We start from the raw sequence: 23,553 nt of genomic DNA on the forward strand, positions 1-23,553 counted from the left end.
AAAACAGCATGGCCCGTACGGGGATCGAACCCGCGACCTTGGCGTTATTAGCACCACGCTCTAACCAACTGAGCTAACCGGCCACGTCGGCAGGCTCGGCAAAACAGAGGACCGTGGAAAAAACTCCAGAGTAAATGAACGTTTGGCATCAGCTATCAACAGTCTCAAGCTGTAAAACAAGCATGCCCTGTATGAGGGTCGAACTCACAACCTTCAGATTATGAGACTGACGCGCTACCTACTGCGCTAACAAGGCAAACGCTGGCTGGTGCCGGTTGCTGAAGCATCGTAAAGGACAAATAAAGGACATCCATCGTAAAGGACAAATTTCCTTCAGCATGGGTAAAAGGCAACCCTGCTTTTCCAGGGACCTGTTTTACCAATGCTCTAAAAAGAAGCTTGCATTGGCCGGGAATCGAACCCGGGCCTCCCGCGTGGCAGGCGAGAATTCTACCACTGAACCACCAATGCATCTGCAATGGCCCACTTGAAAATCCATAGAGATTCGAGTGGTCGGAAAGAAGATTTTTCCCCCTGAACAGAAAGTTATGGAAGCGGTGGTTGGGGGATCAATCAGTTAGTTGCTTATACGTGTAGCTGTAAAAGAAGCGTGCCCTGTGCGAGGACCTGACTCTCGACCTTCAGATTATGAGACCGACATTGTGGAAATGGTTGTCATTTGTCAACCAGAAACTCAAGGTGTCCTAGATGTAATGTAAGTGCACGTGGACCAACTCTGTGGCTGATAGCCAGCTTCAGGTCTGGCCCAAGGCTCTTGCACAGCGAGCCTGGATAGCTCAGTCGGTAGAGCATCAGACTTTTAATCTGAGGGTCCAGGGTTCAAGTCCCTGTTCGGGCGCTGCTCGCTTTATTATGCTAAAACCACGAGTTCAGCGCCGTACAATCAACACTGGAAAGCTTTACTTGACTCAAAAGATAGTAGATAAGCGGGACGGCTTCCCTGCAAACCTTTTAGATATGCCGAACGGTTCTTAGCTGCCAAAAAATGTCTCCCGTATCTATGTGTAAAGAAACAAGATCATTTATAACGTCACCCCCTTTTCTTTCTAGACCTTAGACCAATGGTGCACACACCAGAGTTTGAGGGATATTGAATGTTTAAAGAGAATCCACCGTTAATGCCTCCTGTATTCACGGAAACAAATAGCATACGTGCAGAAGAATCGAGACACCGCCGCCTCTAAACACCAGCCAGCAATCCGCGGATGTACGGTAACGCACAGACGTCCAGACATTTCCTGAGTAACGGATATAGTGGTATCTCTACAATGCATCATGCAAATAAGGGAGTCATTTCATTTGCAGAAACATAGGCAAAACAGCATGGCCCGTACGGGGATCGAACCCGCGACCTTGGCGTTATTAGCACCACGCTCTAACCAACTGAGCTAACCGGCCACGTCGGCAGGCTCGGACGCAGGCTCGGATTGAGGACCGTGGAAAAAACTCCAGAGTAAATGAACGTTTGGCATCAGCTATCAACAGTCTCAAGCTGTAAAACAAGCATGCCCTGTATGAGGGTCGAACTCACAACCTTCAGATTATGAGACTGACGCGCTACCTACTGCGCTAACAAGGCAAACGCTGGCTGGTGCCGGTTGCTGAAGCATCGTAAAGGACAAATAAAGGACATCCATCGTAAAGGACAAATTTCCTTCAGCATGGGTAAAAGGCAACCCTGCTTTTCCAGGGACCTGTTTTACCAATGCTCTAAAAAGAAGCTTGCATTGGCCGGGAATCGAACCCGGGCCTCCCGCGTGGCAGGCGAGAATTCTACCACTGAACCACCAATGCATCTGCAACGGCCCACTTGAAAATCCATAGAGATTCGAGTGGTCGGAAAGAAGATTTTTCCCCCTGAACAGAAAGTTATGGAAGCGGTGGTTGGGGGATCAATCAGTTAGTTGCTTATACGTGTAGCTGTAAAAGAAGCGTGCCCTGTGCGAGGACCTGACTCTCGACCTTCAGATTATGAGACCGACATTGTGGAAATGGTTGTCAACCAGAAACTCAAGGTGTCCTAGATGTAATGTAAGTGCACGTGGACCAACTCTGTGGCTGATAGCCAGCTTCAGGTCTGGCCCAAGGCTCTTGCACAGCGAGCCTGGATAGCTCAGTCGGTAGAGCATCAGACTTTTAATCTGAGGGTCCAGGGTTCAAGTCCCTGTTCGGGCGCTGCTCGCTTTATTATGCTAAAACCACGAGTTCAGCGCCGTACAATCAACACTGGAAAGCTTTACTTGACTCAAAAGATAGTAGATAAGCGGGACGGCTTCCCTGCAAACCTTTTAGATATGCCGAACGGTTCTTAGCTGCCAAAAAATGTCTCCCGTATCTATGTGTAAAGAAACAAGATCATTTATAACGTCACCCCCTTTTCTTTCTAGACCTTAGACCAATGGTGCACACACCAGAGTTTGAGGGATATTGAATGTTTAAAGAGAATCCACCGTTAATGCCTCCTGTATTCACGGAAACAAATAGCATACGTGCAGAAGAATCGAGACACCACCGCCTCTAAACACCAGCCAGCAATCCACGGATGTACGGTAACGCACAGACGTCCAGACATTTCCTGAGTAACGGATATAGTGGTATCTCTACAATGCATCATGCAAATAAGGGAGTCATTTCATTTGCAGAAACATAGGCAAAACAGCATGGCCCGTACAGGGATCGAACCCGCGACCTTGGCGTTATTAGCACCACGCTCTAACCAACTGAGCTAACCGGCCACGTCGGCAGGCTCGGCAAAACAGAGGACCGTGGAAAAAACTCCAGAGTAAATGAACGTTTGGCATCAGCTATCAACAGTCTCAAGCTGTAAAACAAGCATGCCCTGTATGAGGGTCGAACTCACAACCTTCAGATTATGAGACTGACGCGCTACCTACTGCGCTAACAAGGCAAACGCTGGCTGGTGCCGGTTGCTGAAGCATCGTAAAGGACAAATAAAGGACATCCATCGTAAAGGACAAATTTCCTTCAGCATGGGTAAAAGGCAACCCTGCTTTTCCAGGGACCTGTTTTACCAATGCTCTAAAAAGAAGCTTGCATTGGCCGGGAATCGAACCCGGGCCTCCCGCGTGGCAGGCGAGAATTCTACCACTGAACCACCAATGCATCTGCAACGGCCCACTTGAAAATCCATAGAGATTCGAGTGGTCGGAAAGAAGATTTTTCCCCCTGAACAGAAAGTTATGGAAGCGGTGGTTGGGGGATCAATCAGTTAGTTGCTTATACGTGTAGCTGTAAAAGAAGCGTGCCCTGTGCGAGGACCTGACTCTCGACCTTCAGATTATGAGACCGACATTGTGGAAATGGTTGTCAACCAGAAACTCAAGGTGTCCTAGATGTAATGTAAGTGCACGTGGACCAACTCTGTGGCTGATAGCCAGCTTCAGGTCTGGCCCAAGGCTCTTGCACAGCGAGCCTGGATAGCTCAGTCGGTAGAGCATCAGACTTTTAATCTGAGGGTCCAGGGTTCAAGTCCCTGTTCGGGCGCTGCTTGCTTTATTATGCTAAAACCACGAGTTCAGCGCCGTACAATCAACACTGGAAAGCTTTACTTGACTCAAAAGATAGTAGATAAGCGGGACGGCTTCCCTGCAAACCTTTTAGATATGCCGAACGGTTCTTAGCTGCCAAAAAATGTCTCCCGTATCTATGTGTAAAGAAACAAGATCATTTATAACGTCACCCCCTTTTCTTTCTAGACCTTAGACCAATGGTGCACACACCAGAGTTTGAGGGATATTGAATGTTTAAAGAGAATCCACCGTTAATGCCTCCTGTGTTCACGGAAACAAATAGCATACGTGCAGAAGAATCGAGACACCGCCGCCTCTAAACACCAGCCAGCAATCCGCGGATGTACGGTAACGCACAGACGTCCAGACATTTCCTGAGTAACGGATATAGTGGTATCTCTACAATGCATCATGCAAATAAGGGAGTCATTTCATTTGCAGAAACATAGGCAAAACAGCATGGCCCGTACGGGGATCGAACCCGCGACCTTGGCGTTATTAGCACCACGCTCTAACCAACTGAGCTAACCGGCCACGTCGGCAGGCTCGGCAAAACAGAGGACCGTGGAAAAAACTCCAGAGTAAATGAACGTTTGGCATCAGCTATCAACAGTCTCAAGCTGTAAAACAAGCATGCCCTGTATGAGGGTCGAACTCACAACCTTCAGATTATGAGACTGACGCGCTACCTACTGCGCTAACAAGGCAAACGCTGGCTGGTGCCGGTTGCTGAAGCATCGTAAAGGACAAATAAAGGACATCCATCGTAAAGGACAAATTTCCTTCAGCATGGGTAAAAGGCAACCCTGCTTTTCCAGGGACCTGTTTTACCAATGCTCTAAAAAGAAGCTTGCATTGGCCGGGAATCGAACCCGGGCCTCCCGCGTGGCAGGCGAGAATTCTACCACTGAACCACCAATGCATCTGCAACGGCCCACTTGAAAATCCATAGAGATTCGAGTGGTCGGAAAGAAGATTTTTCCCCCTGAACAGAAAGTTATGGAAGCGGTGGTTGGGGGATCAATCAGTTAGTTGCTTATACGTGTAGCTGTAAAAGAAGCGTGCCCTGTGCGAGGACCTGACTCTCGACCTTCAGATTATGAGACCGACATTGTGGAAATGGTTGTCAACCAGAAACTCAAGGTGTCCTAGATGTAATGTAAGTGCACGTGGACCAACTCTGTGGCTGATAGCCAGCTTCAGGTCTGGCCCAAGGCTCTTGCCCAGCGAGCCTGGATAGCTCAGTCGGTAGAGCATCAGACTTTTAATCTGAGGGTCCAGGGTTCAAGTCCCTGTTCGGGCGCTGCTCGCTTTATTATGCTAAAACCACGAGTTCAGCGCCGTACAATCAACACTGGAAAGCTTTACTTGACTCAAAAGATAGTAGATAAGCGGGACGGCTTCCCTGCAAACCTTTTAGATATGCCGAACGGTTCTTAGCTGCCAAAAAATGTCTCCCGTATCTATGTGTAAAGAAACAAGATCATTTATAACGTCACCCCCTTTTCTTTCTAGACCTTAGACCAATGGTGCACACACCAGAGTTTGAGGGATATTGAATGTTTAAAGAGAATCCACCGTTAATGCCTCCTGTATTCACGGAAACAAATAGCATACGTGCAGAAGAATCGAGACACCGCCGCCTCTAAACACCAGCCAGCAATCCGCGGATGTACGGTAACGCACAGACGTCCAGACATTTCCTGAGTAACGGATATAGTGGTATCTCTACAATGCATCATGCAAATAAGGGAGTCATTTCATTTGCAGAAACATAGGCAAAACAGCATGGCCCGTACGGGGATCGAACCCGCGACCTTGGCGTTATTAGCACCACGCTCTAACCAACTGAGCTAACCGGCCACGTCGGCAGGCTCGGCAAAACAGAGGACCGTGGAAAAAACTCCAGAGTAAATGAACGTTTGGCATCAGCTATCAACAGTCTCAAGCTGTAAAACAAGCATGCCCTGTATGAGGGTCGAACTCACAACCTTCAGATTATGAGACTGACGCGCTACCTACTGCGCTAACAAGGCAAACGCTGGCTGGTGCCGGTTGCTGAAGCATCGTAAAGGACAAATAAAGGACATCCATCGTAAAGGACAAATTTCCTTCAGCATGGGTAAAAGGCAACCCTGCTTTTCCAGGGACCTGTTTTACCAATGCTCTAAAAAGAAGCTTGCATTGGCCGGGAATCGAACCCGGGCCTCCCGCGTGGCAGGCGAGAATTCTACCACTGAACCACCAATGCATCTGCAACGGCCCACTTGAAAATCCATAGAGATTCGAGTGGTCGGAAAGAAGATTTTTCCCCCTGAACAGAAAGTTATGGAAGCGGTGGTTGGGGGATCAATCAGTTAGTTGCTTATACGTGTAGCTGTAAAAGAAGCGTGCCCTGTGCGAGGACCTGACTCTCGAACTTCAGATTATGAGACCGACATTGTGGAAATGGTTGTCAACCAGAAACTCAAGGTGTTCTAGATGTAATGTAAGTGCACGTGGACCAACTCTGTGGCTGATAGCCAGCTTCAGGTCTGGCCCAAGGCTCTTGCACAGCGAGCCTGGATAGCTCAGTCGGTAGAGCATCAGACTTTTAATCTGAGGGTCCAGGGTTCAAGTCCCTGTTCGGGCGCTGCTCGCTTTATTATGCTAAAACCACGAGTTCAGCGCCGTACAATCAACACTGGAAAGCTTTACTTGACTCAAAAGATAGTAGATAAGCGGGACGGCTTCCCTGCAAACCTTTTAGATATGCCGAACGGTTCTTAGCTGCCAAAAAATGTCTCCCGTATCTATGTGTAAAGAAACAAGATCATTTATAACGTCACCCCCTTTTCTTTCTAGACCTTAGACCAATGGTGCACACACCAGAGTTTGAGGGATATTGAATGTTTAAAGAGAATCCACCGTTAATGCCTCCTGTATTCACGGAAACAAATAGCATACGTGCAGAAGAATCGAGACACCGCCGCCTCTAAACACCAGCCAGCAATCCACGGATGTACGGTAACGCACAGACGTCCAGACATTTCCTGAGTAACGGATATAGTGGTATCTCTACAATGCATCATGCAAATAAGGGAGTCATTTCATTTGCAGAAACATAGGCAAAACAGCATGGCCCGTACGGGGATCGAACCCGCGACCTTGGCGTTATTAGCACCACGCTCTAACCAACTGAGCTAACCGGCCACGTCGGCAGGCTCGGCAAAACAGAGGACCGTGGAAAAAACTCCAGAGTAAATGAACGTTTGGCATCAGCTATCAACAGTCTCAAGCTGTAAAACAAGCATGCCCTGTATGAGGGTCGAACTCACAACCTTCAGATTATGAGACTGACGCGCTACCTACTGCGCTAACAAGGCAAACGCTGGCTGGTGCCGGTTGCTGAAGCATCGTAAAGGACAAATAAAGGACATCCATCGTAAAGGACAAATTTCCTTCAGCATGGTAAAAGGCAACGCTGCTTTTCCAGGGACCTGTTTTACCAATGCTCTAAAAAGAAGCTTGCATTGGCCGGGAATCGAACCCGGGCCTCCCGCGTGGCAGGCGAGAATTCTACCACTGAACCACCAATGCATCTGCAACGGCACACTTGAAAATCCATAGAGATTCGAGTGGTCGGAAAGAAGATTTTTCCCCCTGAACAGAAAGTTATGGAAGCGGTGGTTGGGGGATTAATCAGTTAGTTGCTTATACGTGTAGCTGTAAAAGAAGCGTGCCCTGTGCGAGGACCTGACTCTCGAACTTCAGATTATGAGACCGACATTGTGGAAATGGTTGTCAACCAGAAACTCAAGGTGTCCTAGATGTAATGTAAGTGCACGTGGACCAACTCTGTGGCTGATAGCCAGCTTCAGGTCTGGCCCAAGGCTCTTGCACAGCGAGCCTGGATAGCTCAGTCGGTAGAGCATCAGACTTTTAATCTGAGGGTCCAGGGTTCAAGTCCCTGTTCGGGCGCTGCTCGCTTTATTATGCTAAAACCACGAGTTCAGCGCCGTACAATCAACACTGGAAAGCTTTACTTGACTCAAAAGATAGTAGATAAGCGGGACGGCTTCCCTGCAAACCTTTTAGATATGCCGAACGGTTCTTAGCTGCCAAAAAATGTCTCCCGTATCTATGTGTAAAGAAACAAGATCATTTATAACGTCACCCCCTTTTCTTTCTAGACCTTAGACCAATGGTGCACACACCAGAGTTTGAGGGATATTGAATGTTTAAAGAGAATCCACCGTTAATGCCTCCTGTATTCACGGAAACAAATAGCATACGTGCAGAAGAATCGAGACACCGCCGCCTCTAAACACCAGCCAGCAATCCGCGGATGTACGGTAACGCACAGACGTCCAGACATTTCCTGAGTAACGGATATAGTGGTATCTCTACAATGCATCATGCAAATAAGGGAGTCATTTCATTTGCAGAAACATAGGCAAAACAGCATGGCCCGTACGGGGATCGAACCCGCGACCTTGGCGTTATTAGCACCACGCTCTAACCAACTGAGCTAACCGGCCACGTCGGCAGGCTCGGCAAAACAGAGGACCGTGGAAAAAACTCCAGAGTAAATGAACGTTTGGCATCAGCTATCAACAGTCTCAAGCTGTAAAACAAGCATGCCCTGTATGAGGGTCGAACTCACAACCTTCAGATTATGAGACTGACGCGCTACCTACTGCGCTAACAAGGCAAACGCTGGCTGGTGCCGGTTGCTGAAGCATCGTAAAGGACAAATAAAGGACATCCATCGTAAAGGACAAATTTCCTTCAGCATGGGTAAAAGGCAACCCTGCTTTTCCAGGGACCTGTTTTACCAATGCTCTAAAAAGAAGCTTGCATTGGCCGGGAATCGAACCCGGGCCTCCCGCGTGGCAGGCGAGAATTCTACCACTGAACCACCAATGCATCTGCAACGGCCCACTTGAAAATCCATAGAGATTCGAGTGGTCGGAAAGAAGATTTTTCCCCCTGAACAGAAAGTTATGGAAGCGGTGGTTGGGGGATCAATCAGTTAGTTGCTTATACGTGTAGCTGTAAAAGAAGCGTGCCCTGTGCGAGGACCTGACTCTCGAACTTCAGATTATGAGACCGACATTGTGGAAATGGTTGTCAACCAGAAACTCAAGGTGTTCTAGATGTAATGTAAGTGCACGTGGACCAACTCTGTGGCTGATAGCCAGCTTCAGGTCTGGCCCAAGGCTCTTGCACAGCGAGCCTGGATAGCTCAGTCGGTAGAGCATCAGACTTTTAATCTGAGGGTCCAGGGTTCAAGTCCCTGTTCGGGCGCTGCTCGCTTTATTATGCTAAAACCACGAGTTCAGCGCCGTACAATCAACACTGGAAAGCTTTACTTGACTCAAAAGATAGTAGATAAGCGGGACGGCTTCCCTGCAAACCTTTTAGATATGCCGAACGGTTCTTAGCTGCCAAAAAATGTCTCCCGTATCTATGTGTAAAGAAACAAGATCATTTATAACGTCACCCCCTTTTCTTTCTAGACCTTAGACCAATGGTGCACACACCAGAGTTTGAGGGATATTGAATGTTTAAAGAGAATCCACCGTTAATGCCTCCTGTATTCACGGAAACAAATAGCATACGTGCAGAAGAATCGAGACACCGCCGCCTCTAAACACCAGCCAGCAATCCACGGATGTACGGTAACGCACAGACGTCCAGACATTTCCTGAGTAACGGATATAGTGGTATCTCTACAATGCATCATGCAAATAAGGGAGTCATTTCATTTGCAGAAACATAGGCAAAACAGCATGGCCCGTACGGGGATCGAACCCGCGACCTTGGCGTTATTAGCACCACGCTCTAACCAACTGAGCTAACCGGCCACGTCGGCAGGCTCGGCAAAACAGAGGACCGTGGAAAAAACTCCAGAGTAAATGAACGTTTGGCATCAGCTATCAACAGTCTCAAGCTGTAAAACAAGCATGCCCTGTATGAGGGTCGAACTCACAACCTTCAGATTATGAGACTGACGCGCTACCTACTGCGCTAACAAGGCAAACGCTGGCTGGTGCCGGTTGCTGAAGCATCGTAAAGGACAAATAAAGGACATCCATCGTAAAGGACAAATTTCCTTCAGCATGGTAAAAGGCAACGCTGCTTTTCCAGGGACCTGTTTTACCAATGCTCTAAAAAGAAGCTTGCATTGGCCGGGAATCGAACCCGGGCCTCCCGCGTGGCAGGCGAGAATTCTACCACTGAACCACCAATGCATCTGCAACGGTCGACTTGAAAATCCATAGAGATTCGAGTGGTCGGAAAGAAGATTTCTCCCCCTGACCAGAAAGTTATGGAAGCGGTGGTTGGGGGATCAATCAGTTAGTTGCTTATACGTGTAGCTGTAAAAGAAGCGTGCCCTGTGTGAGGACCTGACTCTCGACCTTCAGATTATGAGACCGACATTGTGGAAATGGTTGTCAACCAGAAACTCAAGGTGTCCTAGATGTAATGTAAGTGCACGTGGACCAACTCTGTGGCTGATAGCCAGCTTCAGGTCTGGCCCAAGGCTCTTGCACAGCGAGCCTGGATAGCTCAGTCGGTAGAGCATCAGACTTTTAATCTGAGGGTCCAGGGTTCAAGTCCCTGTTCGGGCGCTGCTTGCTTTATTATGCTAAAACCACGAGTTCAGCGCCGTACAATCAACACTGGAAAGCTTTACTTGACTCAAAAGATAGTAGATAAGCGGGACGGCTTCCCTGCAAACCTTTTAGATATGCCGAACGGTTCTTAGCTGCCAAAAAATGTCTCCCGTATCTATGTGTAAAGAAACAAGATCATTTATAACGTCACCCCCTTTTCTTTCTAGACCTTAGACCAATGGTGCACACACCAGAGTTTGAGGGATATTGAATGTTTAAAGAGAATCCACCGTTAATGCCTCCTGTATTCACGGAAACAAATAGCATACGTGCAGAAGAATCGAGACACCGCCGCCTCTAAACACCAGCCAGCAATCCGCGGATGTACGGTAACGCACAGACGTCCAGACATTTCCTGAGTAACGGATATAGTGGTATCTCTACAATGCATCATGCAAATAAGGGAGTCATTTCATTTGCAGAAACATAGGCAAAACAGCATGGCCCGTACGGGGATCGAACCCGCGACCTTGGCGTTATTAGCACCACGCTCTAACCAACTGAGCTAACCGGCCACGTCGGCAGGCTCGGCAAAACAGAGGACCGTGGAAAAAACTCCAGAGTAAATGAACGTTTGGCATCAGCTATCAACAGTCTCAAGCTGTAAAACAAGCATGCCCTGTATGAGGGTCGAACTCACAACCTTCAGATTATGAGACTGACGCGCTACCTACTGCGCTAACAAGGCAAACGCTGGCTGGTGCCGGTTGCTGAAGCATCGTAAAGGACAAATAAAGGACATCCATCGTAAAGGACAAATTTCCTTCAGCATGGTAAAAGGCAACGCTGCTTTTCCAGGGACCTGTTTTACCAATGCTCTAAAAAGAAGCTTGCATTGGCCGGGAATCGAACCCGGGCCTCCCGCGTGGCAGGCGAGAATTCTACCACTGAACCACCAATGCATCTGCAGCGGTCCACTTGAAAATCCATAGAGATTCGAGTGGTCGGAAAGAAGATTTTTCCCCCTGAACAGAAAGTTATGGAAGCGGTGGTTGGGGGATCAATCAGTTAGTTGCTTATACGTGTAGCTGTAAAAGAAGCGTGCCCTGTGCGAGGACCTGACTCTCGACCTTCAGATTATGAGACCGACATTGTGGAAATGGTTGTCAACCAGAAACTCAAGGTGTCCTAGATGTAATGTAAGTGCACGTGGACCAACTCTGTGGCTGATAGCCAGCTTCAGGTCTGGCCCAAGGCTCTTGCACAGCGAGCCTGGATAGCTCAGTCGGTAGAGCATCAGACTTTTAATCTGAGGGTCCAGGGTTCAAGTCCCTGTTCGGGCGCTGCTCGCTTTATTATGCTAAAACCACGAGTTCAGCGCCGTACAATCAACACTGGAAAGCTTTACTTGACTCAAAAGATAGTAGATAAGCGGGACGGCTTCCCTGCAAACCTTTTAGATATGCCGAACGGTTCTTAGCTGCCAAAAAATGTCTCCCGTATCTATGTGTAAAGAAACAAGATCATTTATAACGTCACCCCCTTTTCTTTCTAGACCTTAGACCAATAGTGCACACACCAGAGTTTGAGGGATATTGAATGTTTAAAGAGAATCCACCGTTAATGCCTCCTGTATTCACGGAAACAAATAGCATACGTGCAGAAGAATCGAGACAACGCCGCCTCTCAACACAAGCCAGCAATCCGCGGATGTACGGTAACGCACAGACGTCCAGACATTTCCTGAGTAACGGATATAGTGGTATCTCTACAATGCATCATGCAAATAAGGGAGTCATTTCATTTGCAGAAACATAGGCAAAACAGCATGGCCCGTACGGGGATCGAACCCGCGACCTTGGCGTTATTAGCACCACGCTCTAACCAACTGAGCTAACCGGCCACGTCGGCAGGCTCGGCAAAACAGAGGACCGTGGAAAAAACTCCAGAGTAAATGAACGTTTGGCATCAGCTATCAACAGTCTCAAGCTGTAAAACAAGCATGCCCTGTATGAGGGTCGAACTCACAACCTTCAGATTATGAGACTGACGCGCTACCTACTGCGCTAACAAGGCAAACGCTGGCTGGTGCCGGTTGCTGAAGCATCGTAAAGGACAAATAAAGGACATCCATCGTAAAGGACAAATTTCCTTCAGCATGGGTAAAAGGCAACCCTGCTTTTCCAGGGACCTGTTTTACCAATGCTCTAAAAAGAAGCTTGCATTGGCCGGGAATCGAACCCGGGCCTCCCGCGTGGCAGGCGAGAATTCTACCACTGAACCACCAATGCATCTGCAACGGCCCACTTGAAAATCCATAGAGATTCGAGTGGTCGGAAAGAAGATTTTTCCCCCTGAACAGAAAGTTATGGAAGCGGTGGTTGGGGGATCAATCAGTTAGTTGCTTATACGTGTAGCTGTAAAAGAAGCGTGCCCTGTGCGAGGACCTGACTCTCGACCTTCAGATTATGAGACCGACATTGTGGAAATGGTTGTCAACCAGAAACTCAAGGTGTCCTAGATGTAATGTAAGTGCACGTGGACCAACTCTGTGGCTGATAGCCAGCTTCAGGTCTGGCCCAAGGCTCTTGCCCAGCGAGCCTGGATAGCTCAGTCGGTAGAGCATCAGACTTTTAATCTGAGGGTCCAGGGTTCAAGTCCCTGTTCGGGCGCTGCTCGCTTTATTATGCTAAAACCACGAGTTCAGCGCCGTACAATCAACACTGGAAAGCTTTACTTGACTCAAAAGATAGTAGATAAGCGGGACGGCTTCCCTGCAAACCTTTTAGATATGCCGAACGGTTCTTAGCTGCCAAAAAATGTCTCCCGTATCTATGTGTAAAGAAACAAGATCATTTATAACGTCACCCCCTTTTCTTTCTAGACCTTAGACCAATGGTGCACACACCAGAGTTTGAGGGATATTGAATGTTTAAAGAGAATCCACCGTTAATGCCTCCTGTATTCACGGAAACAAATAGCATACGTGCAGAAGAATCGAGACACCGCCGCCTCTAAACACCAGCCAGCAATCCGCGGATGTACGGTAACGCACAGACATCCAGACATTTCCTGAGTAACGGATATAGTGGTATCTCTACAATGCATCATGCAAATAAGGGAGTCATTTCATTTGCAGAAACATAGGCAAAACAGCATGGCCCGTACGGGGATCGAACCCGCGACCTTGGCGTTATTAGCACCACGCTCTAACCAACTGAGCTAACCGGCCACGTCGGCAGGCTCGGCAAAACAGAGGACCGTGGAAAAAACTCCAGAGTAAATGAACGTTTGGCATCAGCTATCAACAGTCTCAAGCTGTAAAACAAGCATGCCCTGTATGAGGGTCGAACTCACAACCTTCAGATTATGAGACTGACGCGCTACCTACTGCGCTAACAAGGCAAACGCTGGCTGGTGCCGGTTGCTGAAGCATCGTAAAGGACAAATAAAGGACATCCATCGTAAAGGACAAATTTCCTTCAGCATGGTAAAAGGCAACGCTGCTTTTCCAGGGACCTGTTTTACCAATGCTCTAAAAAGAAGCTTGCATTGGCCGGGAATCGAACCCGGGCCTCCCGCGTGGCAGGCGAGAATTCTACCACTGAACCACCAATGCATCTGCAACGGCCCACTTGAAAATCCATAGAGATTCGAGTGGTCGGAAAGAAGATTTTTCCCTCTGAACAGAAAGTTATGGAAGCGGTGGTTGGGGGATCAATCAGTTAGTTGCTTATACGTGTAGCTGTAAAAGAAGCGTGCCCTGTGCGAGGACCTGACTCTCGACCTTCAGATTATGAGACCGACATTGTGGAAATGGTTGTCAACCAGAAACTCAAGGTGTCCTAGATGTAATGTAAGTGCACGTGGACCAACTCTGTGGCTGATAGCCAGCTTCAGGTCTGGCCCAAGGCTCTTGCACAGCGAGCCTGGATAGCTCAGTCGGTAGAGCATCAGACTTTTAATCTGAGGGTCCAGGGTTCAAGTCCCTGTTCGGGCGCTGCTCGCTTTATTATGCTAAAACCACGAGTTCAGCGCCGTACAATCAACACTGGAAAGCTTTACTTGACTCAAAAGATAGTAGATAAGCGGGACGGCTTCCCTGCAAACCTTTTAGATATGCCGAACGGTTCTTAGCTGCCAAAAAATGTCTCCCGTATCTATGTGTAAAGAAACAAGATCATTTATAACGTCACCCCCTTTTCTTTCTAGACCTTAGACCAATGGTGCACACACCAGAGTTTGAGGGATATTGAATGTTTAAAGAGAATCCACCGTTAATGCCTCCTGTATTCACGGAAACAAATAGCATACGTGCAGAAGAATCGAGACACCGCCGCCTCTAAACACCAGCCAGCAATCCGCGGATGTACGGTAACGCACAGACGTCCAGACATTTCCTGAGTAACGGATATAGTGGTATCTCTACAATGCATCATGCAAATAAGGGAGTCATTTCATTTGCAGAAACATAGGCAAAACAGCATGGCCCGTACGGGGATCGAACCCGCGACCTTGGCGTTATTAGCACCACGCTCTAACCAACTGAGCTAACCGGCCACGTCGGCAGGCTCGGCAAAACAGAGGACCGTGGAAAAAACTCCAGAGTAAATGAACGTTTGGCATCAGCTATCAACAGTCTCAAGCTGTAAAACAAGCATGCCCTGTATGAGGGTCGAACTCACAACCTTCAGATTATGAGACTGACGCGCTACCTACTGCGCTAACAAGGCAAACGCTGGCTGGTGCCGGTTGCTGAAGCATCGTAAAGGACAAATAAAGGACATCCATCGTAAAGGACAAATTTCCTTCAGCATGGGTAAAAGGCAACCCTGCTTTTCCAGGGACCTGTTTTACCAATGCTCTAAAAAGAAGCTTGCATTGGCCGGGAATCGAACCCGGGCCTCCCGCGTGGCAGGCGAGAATTCTACCACTGAACCACCAATGCATCTGCAACGGCCCACTTGAAAATCCATAGAGATTCGAGTGGTCGGAAAGAAGATTTTTCCCCCTGAACAGAAAGTTATGGAAGCGGTGGTTGGGGGATCAATCAGTTAGTTGCTTATACGTGTAGCTGTAAAAGAAGCGTGCCCTGTGCGAGGACCTGACTCTCGAACTTCAGATTATGAGACCGACATTGTGGAAATGGTTGTCAACCAGAAACTCAAGGTGTTCTAGATGTAATGTAAGTGCACGTGGACCAACTCTGTGGCTGATAGCCAGCTTCAGGTCTGGCCCAAGGCTCTTGCACAGCGAGCCTGGATAGCTCAGTCGGTAGAGCATCAGACTTTTAATCTGAGGGTCCAGGGTTCAAGTCCCTGTTCGGGCGCTGCTCGCTTTATTATGCTAAAACCACGAGTTCAGCGCCGTACAATCAACACTGGAAAGCTTTACTTGACTCAAAAGATAGTAGATAAGCGGGACGGCTTCCCTGCAAACCTTTTAGATATGCCGAACGGTTCTTAGCTGCCAAAAAATGTCTCCCGTATCTATGTGTAAAGAAACAAGATCATTTATAACGTCACCCCCTTTTCTTTCTAGACCTTAGACCAATGGTGCACACACCAGAGTTTGAGGGATATTGAATGTTTAAAGAGAATCCACCGTTAATGCCTCCTGTATTCACGGAAACAAATAGCATACGTGCAGAAGAATCGAGACACCGCCGCCTCTAAACACCAGCCAGCAATCCACGGATGTACGGTAACGCACAGACGTCCAGACATTTCCTGAGTAACGGATATAGTGGTATCTCTACAATGCATCATGCAAATAAGGGAGTCATTTCATTTGCAGAAACATAGGCAAAACAGCATGGCCCGTACGGGGATCGAACCCGCGACCTTGGCGTTATTAGCACCACGCTCTAACCAACTGAGCTAACCGGCCACGTCGGCAGGCTCGGCAAAACAGAGGACCGTGGAAAAAACTCCAGAGTAAATGAACGTTTGGCATCAGCTATCAACAGTCTCAAGCTGTAAAACAAGCATGCCCTGTATGAGGGTCGAACTCACAACCTTCAGATTATGAGACTGACGCGCTACCTACTGCGCTAACAAGGCAAACGCTGGCTGGTGCCGGTTGCTGAAGCATCGTAAAGGACAAATAAAGGACATCCATCGTAAAGGACAAATTTCCTTCAGCATGGTAAAAGGCAACGCTGCTTTTCCAGGGACCTGTTTTACCAATGCTCTAAAAAGAAGCTTGCATTGGCCGGGAATCGAACCCGGGCCTCCCGCGTGGCAGGCGAGAATTCTACCACTGAACCACCAATGCATCTGCAACGGCCCACTTGAAAATCCATAGAGATTCGAGTGGTCGGAAAGAAGATTTTTCCCTCTGAACAGAAAGTTATGGAAGCGGTGGTTGGGGGATCAATCAGTTAGTTGCTTATACGTGTAGCTGTAAAAGAAGCGTGCCCTGTGCGAGGACCTGACTCTCGACCTTCAGATTATGAGACCGACATTGTGGAAATGGTTGTCAACCAGAAACTCAAGGTGTCCTAGATGTAATGTAAGTGCACGTGGACCAACTCTGTGGCTGATAGCCAGCTTCAGGTCTGGCCCAAGGCTCTTGCACAGCGAGCCTGGATAGCTCAGTCGGTAGAGCATCAGACTTTTAATCTGAGGGTCCAGGGTTCAAGTCCCTGTTCGGGTGCTGCTCGCTTTATTATGCTAAAACCACGAGTTCAGCGCCGTACAATCAACACTGGAAAGCTTTACTTGACTCAAAAGATAGTAGATAAGCGGGACGGCTTCCCTGCAAACCTTTTAGATATGCCGAACGGTTCTTAGCTGCCAAAAAATGTCTCCCGTATCTATGTGTAAAGAAACAAGATCATTTATAACGTCACCCCCTTTTCTTTCTAGACCTTAGACCAATGGTGCACACACCAGAGTTTGAGGGATATTGAATGTTTAAAGAGAATCCACCGTTAATGCCTCCTGTATTCACGGAAACAAATAGCATACGTGCAGAAGAATCGAGACACCGCCGCCTCTAAACACCAGCCAGCAATCCGCGGATGTACGGTAACGCACAGACGTCCAGACATTTCCTGAGTAACGGATATAGTGGTATCTCTACAATGCATCATGCAAATAAGGGAGTCATTTCATTTGCAGAAACATAGGCAAAACAGCATGGCCCGTACGGGGATCGAACCCGCGACCTTGGCGTTATTAGCACCACGCTCTAACCAACTGAGCTAACCGGCCACGTCGGCAGGCTCGGACGCAGGCTCGGATTGAGGACCGTGGAAAAAACTCCAGAGTAAATGAACGTTTGGCATCAGCTATCAACAGTCTCAAGCTGTAAAACAAGCATGCCCTGTATGAGGGTCGAACTCACGACCTTCAGATTATGAGACTGACGCGCTACCTACTGCGCTAACAAGGCAAACGCTGGCTGGTGCCGGTTGCTGAAGCATCGTAAAGGACAAATAAAGGACATCCATCGTAAAGGACAAATTTCCTTCAGCATGGGTAAAAGGCAACCCTGCTTTTCCAGGGACCTGTTTTACCAATGCTCTAAAAAGAAGCTTGCATTGGCCGGGAATCGAACCCGGGCCTCCCGCGTGGCAGGCGAGAATTCTACCACTGAACCACCAATGCATCTGCAACGGCCCACTTGAAAATCCATAGAGATTCGAGTGGTCGGAAAGAAGATTTTTCCCCCTGAACAGAAAGTTATGGAAGCGGTGGTTGGGGGATTAATCAGTTAGTTGCTTATACGTGTAGCTGTAAAAGAAGCGTGCCCTGTGCGAGGACCTGACTCTCGAACTTCAGATTATGAGACCGACATTGTGGAAATGGTTGTCAACCAGAAACTCAAGGTGTCCTAGATGTAATGTAAGTGCACGTGGACCAACTCTGTGGCTGATAGCCAGCTTCAGGTCTGGCCCAAGGCTCTTGCACAGCGAGCCTGGATAGCTCAGTCGGTAGAGCATCAGACTTTTAATCTGAGGGTCCAGGGTTCAAGTCCCTGTTCGGGTGCTGCTCGCTTTATTATGCTAAAACCACGAGTTCAGCGCCGTACAATCAACACTGGAAAGCTTTACTTGACTCAAAAGATAGTAGATAAGCGGGACGGCTTCCCTGCAAACCTTTTAGATATGCCGAACGGTTCTTAGCTGCCAAAAAATGTCTCCCGTATCTATGTGTAAAGAAACAAGATCATTTATAACGTCACCCCCTTTTCTTTCTAGACCTTAGACCAATGGTGCACACACCAGAGTTTGAGGGATATTGAATGTTTAAAGAGAATCCACCGTTAATGCCTCCTGTATTCACGGAAACAAATAGCATACGTGCAGAAGAATCGAGACACCGCCGCCTCTAAACACCAGCCAGCAATCCGCGGATGTACGGTAACGCACAGACGTCCAGACATTTCCTGAGTAACGGATATAGTGGTATCTCTACAATGCATCATGCAAATAAGGGAGTCATTTCATTTGCAGAAACATAGGCAAAACAGCATGGCCCGTACGGGGATCGAACCCGCGACCTTGGCGTTATTAGCACCACGCTCTAACCAACTGAGCTAACCGGCCACGTCGGCAGGCTCGGACGCAGGCTCGGATTGAGGACCGTGGAAAAAACTCCAGAGTAAACGAACGTTTGGCATCAGCTATCAACAGTCTCAAGCTGTAAAACAAGCATGCCCTGTATGAGGGTCGAACTCACAACCTTCAGATTATGAGACTGACGCGCTACCTACTGCGCTAACAAGGCAAACGCTGGCTGGTGCCGGTTGCTGAAGCATCGTAAAGGACAAATAAAGGACATCCATCGTAAAGGACAAATTTCCTTCAGCATGGGTAAAAGGCAACCCTGCTTTTCCAGGGACCTGTTTTACCAATGCTCTAAAAAGAAGCTTGCATTGGCCGGGAATCGAACCCGGGCCTCCCGCGTGGCAGGCGAGAATTCTACCACTGAACCACCAATGCATCTGCAACGGCCCACTTGAAAATCCATAGAGATTCGAGTGGTCGGAAAGAAGATTTTTCCCCCTGAACAGAAAGTTATGGAAGCGGTGGTTGGGGGATCAATCAGTTAGTTGCTTATACGTGTAGCTGTAAAAGAAGCGTGCCCTGTGCGAGGACCTGACTCTCGAACTTCAGATTATGAGACCGACATTGTGGAAATGGTTGTCAACCAGAAACTCAAGGTGTTCTAGATGTAATGTAAGTGCACGTGGACCAACTCTGTGGCTGATAGCCAGCTTCAGGTCTGGCCCAAGGCTCTTGCACAGCGAGCCTGGATAGCTCAGTCGGTAGAGCATCAGACTTTTAATCTGAGGGTCCAGGGTTCAAGTCCCTGTTCGGGCGCTGCTCGCTTTATTATGCTAAAACCACGAGTTCAGCGCCGTACAATCAACACTGGAAAGCTTTACTTGACTCAAAAGATAGTAGATAAGCGGGACGGCTTCCCTGCAAACCTTTTAGATATGCCGAACGGTTCTTAGCTGCCAAAAAATGTCTCCCGTATCTATGTGTAAAGAAACAAGATCATTTATAACGTCACCCCCTTTTCTTTCTAGACCTTAGACCAATGGTGCACACACCAGAGTTTGAGGGATATTGAATGTTTAAAGAGAATCCACCGTTAATGCCTCCTGTATTCACGGAAACAAATAGCATACGTGCAGAAGAATCGAGACACCGCCGCCTCTAAACACCAGCCAGCAATCCACGGATGTACGGTAACGCACAGACGTCCAGACATTTCCTGAGTAACGGATATAGTGGTATCTCTACAATGCATCATGCAAATAAGGGAGTCATTTCATTTGCAGAAACATAGGCAAAACAGCATGGCCCGTACGGGGATCGAACCCGCGACCTTGGCGTTATTAGCACCACGCTCTAACCAACTGAGCTAACCGGCCACGTCGGCAGGCTCGGCAAAACAGAGGACCGTGGAAAAAACTCCAGAGTAAATGAACGTTTGGCATCAGCTATCAACAGTCTCAAGCTGTAAAACAAGCATGCCCTGTATGAGGGTCGAACTCACAACCTTCAGATTATGAGACTGACGCGCTACCTACTGCGCTAACAAGGCAAACGCTGGCTGGTGCCGGTTGCTGAAGCATCGTAAAGGACAAATAAAGGACATCCATCGTAAAGGACAAATTTCCTTCAGCATGGGTAAAAGGCAACCCTGCTTTTCCAGGGACCTGTTTTACCAATGCTCTAAAAAGAAGCTTGCATTGGCCGGGAATCGAACCCGGGCCTCCCGCGTGGCAGGCGAGAATTCTACCACTGAACCACCAATGCATCTGCAACGGCCCACTTGAAAATCCATAGAGATTCGAGTGGTCGGAAAGAAGATTTTTCCCCCTGAACAGAAAGTTATGGAAGCGGTGGTTGGGGGATCAATCAGTTAGTTGCTTATACGTGTAGCTGTAAAAGAAGCGTGCCCTGTGCGAGGACCTGACTCTCGAACTTCAGATTATGAGACCGACATTGTGGAAATGGTTGTCAACCAGAAACTCAAGGTGTTCTAGATGTAATGTAAGTGCACGTGGACCAACTCTGTGGCTGATAGCCAGCTTCAGGTCTGGCCCAAGGCTCTTGCACAGCGAGCCTGGATAGCTCAGTCGGTAGAGCATCAGACTTTTAATCTGAGGGTCCAGGGTTCAAGTCCCTGTTCGGGCGCTGCTCGCTTTATTATGCTAAAACCACGAGTTCAGCGCCGTACAATCAACACTGGAAAGCTTTACTTGACTCAAAAGATAGTAGATAAGCGGGACGGCTTCCCTGCAAACCTTTTAGATATGCCGAACGGTTCTTAGCTGCCAAAAAATGTCTCCCGTATCTATGTGTAAAGAAACAAGATCATTTATAACGTCACCCCCTTTTCTTTCTAGACCTTAGACCAATGGTGCACACACCAGAGTTTGAGGGATATTGAATGTTTAAAGAGAATCCACCGTTAATGCCTCCTGTATTCACGGAAACAAATAGCATACGTGCAGAAGAATCGAGACACCGCCGCCTCTAAACACCAGCCAGCAATCCACGGATGTACGGTAACGCACAGACGTCCAGACATTTCCTGAGTAACGGATATAGTGGTATCTCTACAATGCATCATGCAAATAAGGGAGTCATTTCATTTGCAGAAACATAGGCAAAACAGCATGGCCCGTACGGGGATCGAACCCGCGACCTTGGCGTTATTAGCACCACGCTCTAACCAACTGAGCTAACCGGCCACGTCGGCAGGCTTGGCAAAACAGAGGACCGTGGAAAAAACTCCAGAGTAAATGAACGTTTGGCATCAGCTATCAACAGTCTCAAGCTGTAAAACAAGCATGCCCTGTATGAGGGTCGAACTCACAACCTTCAGATTATGAGACTGACGCGCTACCTACTGCGCTAACAAGGCAAACGCTGGCTGGTGCCGGTTGCTGAAGCATCGTAAAGGACAAATAAAGGACATCCATCGTAAAGGACAAATTTCCTTCAGCATGGTAAAAGGCAACGCTGCTTTTCCAGGGACCTGTTTTACCAATGCTCTAAAAAGAAGCTTGCATTGGCCGGGAATCGAACCCGGGCCTCCCGCGTGGCAGGCGAGAATTCTACCACTGAACCACCAATGCATCTGCAACGGCACACTTGAAAATCCATAGAGATTCGAGTGGTCGGAAAGAAGATTTTTCCCCCTGAACAGAAAGTTATGGAAGCGGTGGTTGGGGGATTAATCAGTTAGTTGCTTATACGTGTAGCTGTAAAAGAAGCGTGCCCTGTGCGAGGACCTGACTCTCGAACTTCAGATTATGAGACCGACATTGTGGAAATGGTTGTCAACCAGAAACTCAAGGTGTCCTAGATGTAATGTAAGTGCACGTGGACCAACTCTGTGGCTGATAGCCAGCTTCAGGTCTGGCCCAAGGCTCTTGCACAGCGAGCCTGGATAGCTCAGTCGGTAGAGCATCAGACTTTTAATCTGAGGGTCCAGGGTTCAAGTCCCTGTTCGGGCGCTGCTCGCTTTATTATGCTAAAACCACAAGTTCAGCGCCGTACAATCAACACTGGAAAGCTTTACTTGACTCAAAAGATAGTAGATAAGCGGGACGGCTTCCCTGCAAACCTTTTAGATATGCCGAACGGTTCTTAGCTGCCAAAAAATGTCTCCCGTATCTATGTGTAAAGAAACAAGATCATTTATAACGTCACCCCCTTTTCTTTCTAGACCTTAGACCAATGGTGCACACACCAGAGTTTGAGGGATATTGAATGTTTAAAGAGAATCCACCGTTAATGCCTCCTGTATTCACGGAAACAAATAGCATACGTGCAGAAGAATCGAGACACCGCCGCCTCTAAACACCAGCCAGCAATCCGCGGATGTACGGTAACGCACAGACGTCCAGACATTTCCTGAGTAACGGATATAGTGGTATCTCTACAATGCATCATGCAAATAAGGGAGTCATTTCATTTGCAGAAACATAGGCAAAACAGCATGGCCCGTACGGGGATCGAACCCGCGACCTTGGCGTTATTAGCACCACGCTCTAACCAACTGAGCTAACCGGCCACGTCGGCAGGCTCAGCAAAACAGAGGACCGTGGAAAAAACTCCAGAGTAAATGAACGTTTGGCATCAGCTATCAACAGTCTCAAGCTGTAAAACAAGCATGCCCTGTATGAGGGTCGAACTCACAACCTTCAGATTATGAGACTGACGCGCTACCTACTGCGCTAACAAGGCAAACGCTGGCTGGTGCCGGTTGCTGAAGCATCGTAAAGGACAAATAAAGGACATCCATCGTAAAGGACAAATTTCCTTCAGCATGGGTAAAAGGCAACCCTGCTTTTCCAGGGACCTGTTTTACCAATGCTCTAAAAAGAAGCTTGCATTGGCCGGGAATCGAACCCGGGCCTCCCGCGTGGCAGGCGAGAATTCTACCACTGAACCACCAATGCATCTGCAACGGCCCACTTGAAAATCCATAGAGATTCGAGTGGTCGGAAAGAAGATTTTTCCCCCTGAACAGAAAGTTATGGAAGCGGTGGTTGGGGGATCAATCAGTTAGTTGCTTATACGTGTAGCTGTAAAAGAAGCGTGCCCTGTGCGAGGACCTGACTCTCGACCTTCAGATTATGAGACCGACATTGTGGAAATGGTTGTCAACCAGAAACTCAAGGTGTCCTAGATGTAATGTAAGTGCACGTGGACCAACTCTGTGGCTGATAGCCAGCTTCAGGTCTGGCCCAAGGCTCTTGCACAGCGAGCCTGGATAGCTCAGTCGGTAGAGCATCAGACTTTTAATCTGAGGGTCCAGGGTTCAAGTCCCTGTTCGGGCGCTGCTCGCTTTATTATGCTAAAACCACGAGTTCAGCGCCGTACAATCAACACTGGAAAGCTTTACTTGACTCAAAAGATAGTA

The 23,553-nt window shown here is 48.2% G+C and overlaps 51 non-coding genes across 51 annotated transcripts; 16 read left to right on the top strand and 35 right to left on the bottom strand.

Annotated features, from left to right (window-relative positions):
- Positions 1–9: 9 nt before the first annotated feature.
- On the bottom strand, positions 10–83 carry TRNAI-AAU (transfer RNA isoleucine (anticodon AAU)). Its single transcript has one exon. It is a non-coding gene; the product is annotated as a tRNA-Ile (tRNA).
- A 317-nt stretch (positions 84–400) lies between these two features.
- TRNAG-GCC (transfer RNA glycine (anticodon GCC)) lies at positions 401–471 on the bottom strand. Its single transcript has one exon. It is a non-coding gene; the product is annotated as a tRNA-Gly (tRNA).
- A 315-nt stretch (positions 472–786) lies between these two features.
- On the top strand, positions 787–859 carry TRNAK-UUU (transfer RNA lysine (anticodon UUU)). The gene has a single exon. It is a non-coding gene; the product is annotated as a tRNA-Lys (tRNA).
- A 486-nt stretch (positions 860–1,345) lies between these two features.
- On the bottom strand, positions 1,346–1,419 carry TRNAI-AAU (transfer RNA isoleucine (anticodon AAU)). The gene has a single exon. It is a non-coding gene; the product is annotated as a tRNA-Ile (tRNA).
- A 325-nt stretch (positions 1,420–1,744) lies between these two features.
- Positions 1,745–1,815, bottom strand: TRNAG-GCC (transfer RNA glycine (anticodon GCC)). The gene has a single exon. It is a non-coding gene; the product is annotated as a tRNA-Gly (tRNA).
- A 308-nt stretch (positions 1,816–2,123) lies between these two features.
- On the top strand, positions 2,124–2,196 carry TRNAK-UUU (transfer RNA lysine (anticodon UUU)). The gene has a single exon. It is a non-coding gene; the product is annotated as a tRNA-Lys (tRNA).
- An 877-nt stretch (positions 2,197–3,073) lies between these two features.
- TRNAG-GCC (transfer RNA glycine (anticodon GCC)) lies at positions 3,074–3,144 on the bottom strand. Its single transcript has one exon. It is a non-coding gene; the product is annotated as a tRNA-Gly (tRNA).
- Positions 3,145–3,452: 308 nt separating this feature from the next.
- Positions 3,453–3,525, top strand: TRNAK-UUU (transfer RNA lysine (anticodon UUU)). Its single transcript has one exon. It is a non-coding gene; the product is annotated as a tRNA-Lys (tRNA).
- Positions 3,526–4,011: 486 nt separating this feature from the next.
- Positions 4,012–4,085, bottom strand: TRNAI-AAU (transfer RNA isoleucine (anticodon AAU)). Its single transcript has one exon. It is a non-coding gene; the product is annotated as a tRNA-Ile (tRNA).
- A 317-nt stretch (positions 4,086–4,402) lies between these two features.
- On the bottom strand, positions 4,403–4,473 carry TRNAG-GCC (transfer RNA glycine (anticodon GCC)). Its single transcript has one exon. It is a non-coding gene; the product is annotated as a tRNA-Gly (tRNA).
- A 308-nt stretch (positions 4,474–4,781) lies between these two features.
- TRNAK-UUU (transfer RNA lysine (anticodon UUU)) lies at positions 4,782–4,854 on the top strand. Its single transcript has one exon. It is a non-coding gene; the product is annotated as a tRNA-Lys (tRNA).
- Positions 4,855–5,340: 486 nt separating this feature from the next.
- TRNAI-AAU (transfer RNA isoleucine (anticodon AAU)) lies at positions 5,341–5,414 on the bottom strand. The gene has a single exon. It is a non-coding gene; the product is annotated as a tRNA-Ile (tRNA).
- A 317-nt stretch (positions 5,415–5,731) lies between these two features.
- Positions 5,732–5,802, bottom strand: TRNAG-GCC (transfer RNA glycine (anticodon GCC)). The gene has a single exon. It is a non-coding gene; the product is annotated as a tRNA-Gly (tRNA).
- A 308-nt stretch (positions 5,803–6,110) lies between these two features.
- Positions 6,111–6,183, top strand: TRNAK-UUU (transfer RNA lysine (anticodon UUU)). The gene has a single exon. It is a non-coding gene; the product is annotated as a tRNA-Lys (tRNA).
- A 486-nt stretch (positions 6,184–6,669) lies between these two features.
- Positions 6,670–6,743, bottom strand: TRNAI-AAU (transfer RNA isoleucine (anticodon AAU)). Its single transcript has one exon. It is a non-coding gene; the product is annotated as a tRNA-Ile (tRNA).
- A 316-nt stretch (positions 6,744–7,059) lies between these two features.
- On the bottom strand, positions 7,060–7,130 carry TRNAG-GCC (transfer RNA glycine (anticodon GCC)). The gene has a single exon. It is a non-coding gene; the product is annotated as a tRNA-Gly (tRNA).
- Positions 7,131–7,438: 308 nt separating this feature from the next.
- Positions 7,439–7,511, top strand: TRNAK-UUU (transfer RNA lysine (anticodon UUU)). Its single transcript has one exon. It is a non-coding gene; the product is annotated as a tRNA-Lys (tRNA).
- Positions 7,512–7,997: 486 nt separating this feature from the next.
- On the bottom strand, positions 7,998–8,071 carry TRNAI-AAU (transfer RNA isoleucine (anticodon AAU)). Its single transcript has one exon. It is a non-coding gene; the product is annotated as a tRNA-Ile (tRNA).
- A 317-nt stretch (positions 8,072–8,388) lies between these two features.
- TRNAG-GCC (transfer RNA glycine (anticodon GCC)) lies at positions 8,389–8,459 on the bottom strand. Its single transcript has one exon. It is a non-coding gene; the product is annotated as a tRNA-Gly (tRNA).
- Positions 8,460–8,767: 308 nt separating this feature from the next.
- On the top strand, positions 8,768–8,840 carry TRNAK-UUU (transfer RNA lysine (anticodon UUU)). Its single transcript has one exon. It is a non-coding gene; the product is annotated as a tRNA-Lys (tRNA).
- Positions 8,841–9,326: 486 nt separating this feature from the next.
- On the bottom strand, positions 9,327–9,400 carry TRNAI-AAU (transfer RNA isoleucine (anticodon AAU)). Its single transcript has one exon. It is a non-coding gene; the product is annotated as a tRNA-Ile (tRNA).
- A 316-nt stretch (positions 9,401–9,716) lies between these two features.
- Positions 9,717–9,787, bottom strand: TRNAG-GCC (transfer RNA glycine (anticodon GCC)). Its single transcript has one exon. It is a non-coding gene; the product is annotated as a tRNA-Gly (tRNA).
- Positions 9,788–10,095: 308 nt separating this feature from the next.
- On the top strand, positions 10,096–10,168 carry TRNAK-UUU (transfer RNA lysine (anticodon UUU)). Its single transcript has one exon. It is a non-coding gene; the product is annotated as a tRNA-Lys (tRNA).
- A 486-nt stretch (positions 10,169–10,654) lies between these two features.
- TRNAI-AAU (transfer RNA isoleucine (anticodon AAU)) lies at positions 10,655–10,728 on the bottom strand. The gene has a single exon. It is a non-coding gene; the product is annotated as a tRNA-Ile (tRNA).
- A 316-nt stretch (positions 10,729–11,044) lies between these two features.
- On the bottom strand, positions 11,045–11,115 carry TRNAG-GCC (transfer RNA glycine (anticodon GCC)). Its single transcript has one exon. It is a non-coding gene; the product is annotated as a tRNA-Gly (tRNA).
- Positions 11,116–11,423: 308 nt separating this feature from the next.
- TRNAK-UUU (transfer RNA lysine (anticodon UUU)) lies at positions 11,424–11,496 on the top strand. Its single transcript has one exon. It is a non-coding gene; the product is annotated as a tRNA-Lys (tRNA).
- Positions 11,497–11,982: 486 nt separating this feature from the next.
- TRNAI-AAU (transfer RNA isoleucine (anticodon AAU)) lies at positions 11,983–12,056 on the bottom strand. The gene has a single exon. It is a non-coding gene; the product is annotated as a tRNA-Ile (tRNA).
- Positions 12,057–12,373: 317 nt separating this feature from the next.
- TRNAG-GCC (transfer RNA glycine (anticodon GCC)) lies at positions 12,374–12,444 on the bottom strand. The gene has a single exon. It is a non-coding gene; the product is annotated as a tRNA-Gly (tRNA).
- A 308-nt stretch (positions 12,445–12,752) lies between these two features.
- On the top strand, positions 12,753–12,825 carry TRNAK-UUU (transfer RNA lysine (anticodon UUU)). Its single transcript has one exon. It is a non-coding gene; the product is annotated as a tRNA-Lys (tRNA).
- Positions 12,826–13,311: 486 nt separating this feature from the next.
- On the bottom strand, positions 13,312–13,385 carry TRNAI-AAU (transfer RNA isoleucine (anticodon AAU)). The gene has a single exon. It is a non-coding gene; the product is annotated as a tRNA-Ile (tRNA).
- A 316-nt stretch (positions 13,386–13,701) lies between these two features.
- On the bottom strand, positions 13,702–13,772 carry TRNAG-GCC (transfer RNA glycine (anticodon GCC)). The gene has a single exon. It is a non-coding gene; the product is annotated as a tRNA-Gly (tRNA).
- A 308-nt stretch (positions 13,773–14,080) lies between these two features.
- Positions 14,081–14,153, top strand: TRNAK-UUU (transfer RNA lysine (anticodon UUU)). The gene has a single exon. It is a non-coding gene; the product is annotated as a tRNA-Lys (tRNA).
- A 486-nt stretch (positions 14,154–14,639) lies between these two features.
- TRNAI-AAU (transfer RNA isoleucine (anticodon AAU)) lies at positions 14,640–14,713 on the bottom strand. The gene has a single exon. It is a non-coding gene; the product is annotated as a tRNA-Ile (tRNA).
- A 317-nt stretch (positions 14,714–15,030) lies between these two features.
- TRNAG-GCC (transfer RNA glycine (anticodon GCC)) lies at positions 15,031–15,101 on the bottom strand. Its single transcript has one exon. It is a non-coding gene; the product is annotated as a tRNA-Gly (tRNA).
- A 308-nt stretch (positions 15,102–15,409) lies between these two features.
- On the top strand, positions 15,410–15,482 carry TRNAK-UUU (transfer RNA lysine (anticodon UUU)). The gene has a single exon. It is a non-coding gene; the product is annotated as a tRNA-Lys (tRNA).
- A 486-nt stretch (positions 15,483–15,968) lies between these two features.
- Positions 15,969–16,042, bottom strand: TRNAI-AAU (transfer RNA isoleucine (anticodon AAU)). Its single transcript has one exon. It is a non-coding gene; the product is annotated as a tRNA-Ile (tRNA).
- Positions 16,043–16,358: 316 nt separating this feature from the next.
- TRNAG-GCC (transfer RNA glycine (anticodon GCC)) lies at positions 16,359–16,429 on the bottom strand. The gene has a single exon. It is a non-coding gene; the product is annotated as a tRNA-Gly (tRNA).
- An 867-nt stretch (positions 16,430–17,296) lies between these two features.
- Positions 17,297–17,370, bottom strand: TRNAI-AAU (transfer RNA isoleucine (anticodon AAU)). Its single transcript has one exon. It is a non-coding gene; the product is annotated as a tRNA-Ile (tRNA).
- Positions 17,371–17,695: 325 nt separating this feature from the next.
- TRNAG-GCC (transfer RNA glycine (anticodon GCC)) lies at positions 17,696–17,766 on the bottom strand. The gene has a single exon. It is a non-coding gene; the product is annotated as a tRNA-Gly (tRNA).
- An 867-nt stretch (positions 17,767–18,633) lies between these two features.
- On the bottom strand, positions 18,634–18,707 carry TRNAI-AAU (transfer RNA isoleucine (anticodon AAU)). Its single transcript has one exon. It is a non-coding gene; the product is annotated as a tRNA-Ile (tRNA).
- Positions 18,708–19,032: 325 nt separating this feature from the next.
- TRNAG-GCC (transfer RNA glycine (anticodon GCC)) lies at positions 19,033–19,103 on the bottom strand. Its single transcript has one exon. It is a non-coding gene; the product is annotated as a tRNA-Gly (tRNA).
- A 308-nt stretch (positions 19,104–19,411) lies between these two features.
- TRNAK-UUU (transfer RNA lysine (anticodon UUU)) lies at positions 19,412–19,484 on the top strand. The gene has a single exon. It is a non-coding gene; the product is annotated as a tRNA-Lys (tRNA).
- A 486-nt stretch (positions 19,485–19,970) lies between these two features.
- On the bottom strand, positions 19,971–20,044 carry TRNAI-AAU (transfer RNA isoleucine (anticodon AAU)). The gene has a single exon. It is a non-coding gene; the product is annotated as a tRNA-Ile (tRNA).
- Positions 20,045–20,361: 317 nt separating this feature from the next.
- Positions 20,362–20,432, bottom strand: TRNAG-GCC (transfer RNA glycine (anticodon GCC)). Its single transcript has one exon. It is a non-coding gene; the product is annotated as a tRNA-Gly (tRNA).
- A 308-nt stretch (positions 20,433–20,740) lies between these two features.
- On the top strand, positions 20,741–20,813 carry TRNAK-UUU (transfer RNA lysine (anticodon UUU)). Its single transcript has one exon. It is a non-coding gene; the product is annotated as a tRNA-Lys (tRNA).
- A 486-nt stretch (positions 20,814–21,299) lies between these two features.
- Positions 21,300–21,373, bottom strand: TRNAI-AAU (transfer RNA isoleucine (anticodon AAU)). Its single transcript has one exon. It is a non-coding gene; the product is annotated as a tRNA-Ile (tRNA).
- Positions 21,374–21,689: 316 nt separating this feature from the next.
- TRNAG-GCC (transfer RNA glycine (anticodon GCC)) lies at positions 21,690–21,760 on the bottom strand. The gene has a single exon. It is a non-coding gene; the product is annotated as a tRNA-Gly (tRNA).
- Positions 21,761–22,068: 308 nt separating this feature from the next.
- Positions 22,069–22,141, top strand: TRNAK-UUU (transfer RNA lysine (anticodon UUU)). The gene has a single exon. It is a non-coding gene; the product is annotated as a tRNA-Lys (tRNA).
- A 486-nt stretch (positions 22,142–22,627) lies between these two features.
- On the bottom strand, positions 22,628–22,701 carry TRNAI-AAU (transfer RNA isoleucine (anticodon AAU)). The gene has a single exon. It is a non-coding gene; the product is annotated as a tRNA-Ile (tRNA).
- A 317-nt stretch (positions 22,702–23,018) lies between these two features.
- Positions 23,019–23,089, bottom strand: TRNAG-GCC (transfer RNA glycine (anticodon GCC)). The gene has a single exon. It is a non-coding gene; the product is annotated as a tRNA-Gly (tRNA).
- A 308-nt stretch (positions 23,090–23,397) lies between these two features.
- Positions 23,398–23,470, top strand: TRNAK-UUU (transfer RNA lysine (anticodon UUU)). Its single transcript has one exon. It is a non-coding gene; the product is annotated as a tRNA-Lys (tRNA).
- The last annotated feature ends 83 nt before the right edge of the window (positions 23,471–23,553 follow it).

Source organism: Spea bombifrons, chromosome 4 (genome assembly GCF_027358695.1).
Source record: "Spea bombifrons isolate aSpeBom1 chromosome 4, aSpeBom1.2.pri, whole genome shotgun sequence".
Taxonomy (NCBI): Eukaryota; Metazoa; Chordata; class Amphibia; order Anura; family Pelobatidae; genus Spea; species Spea bombifrons.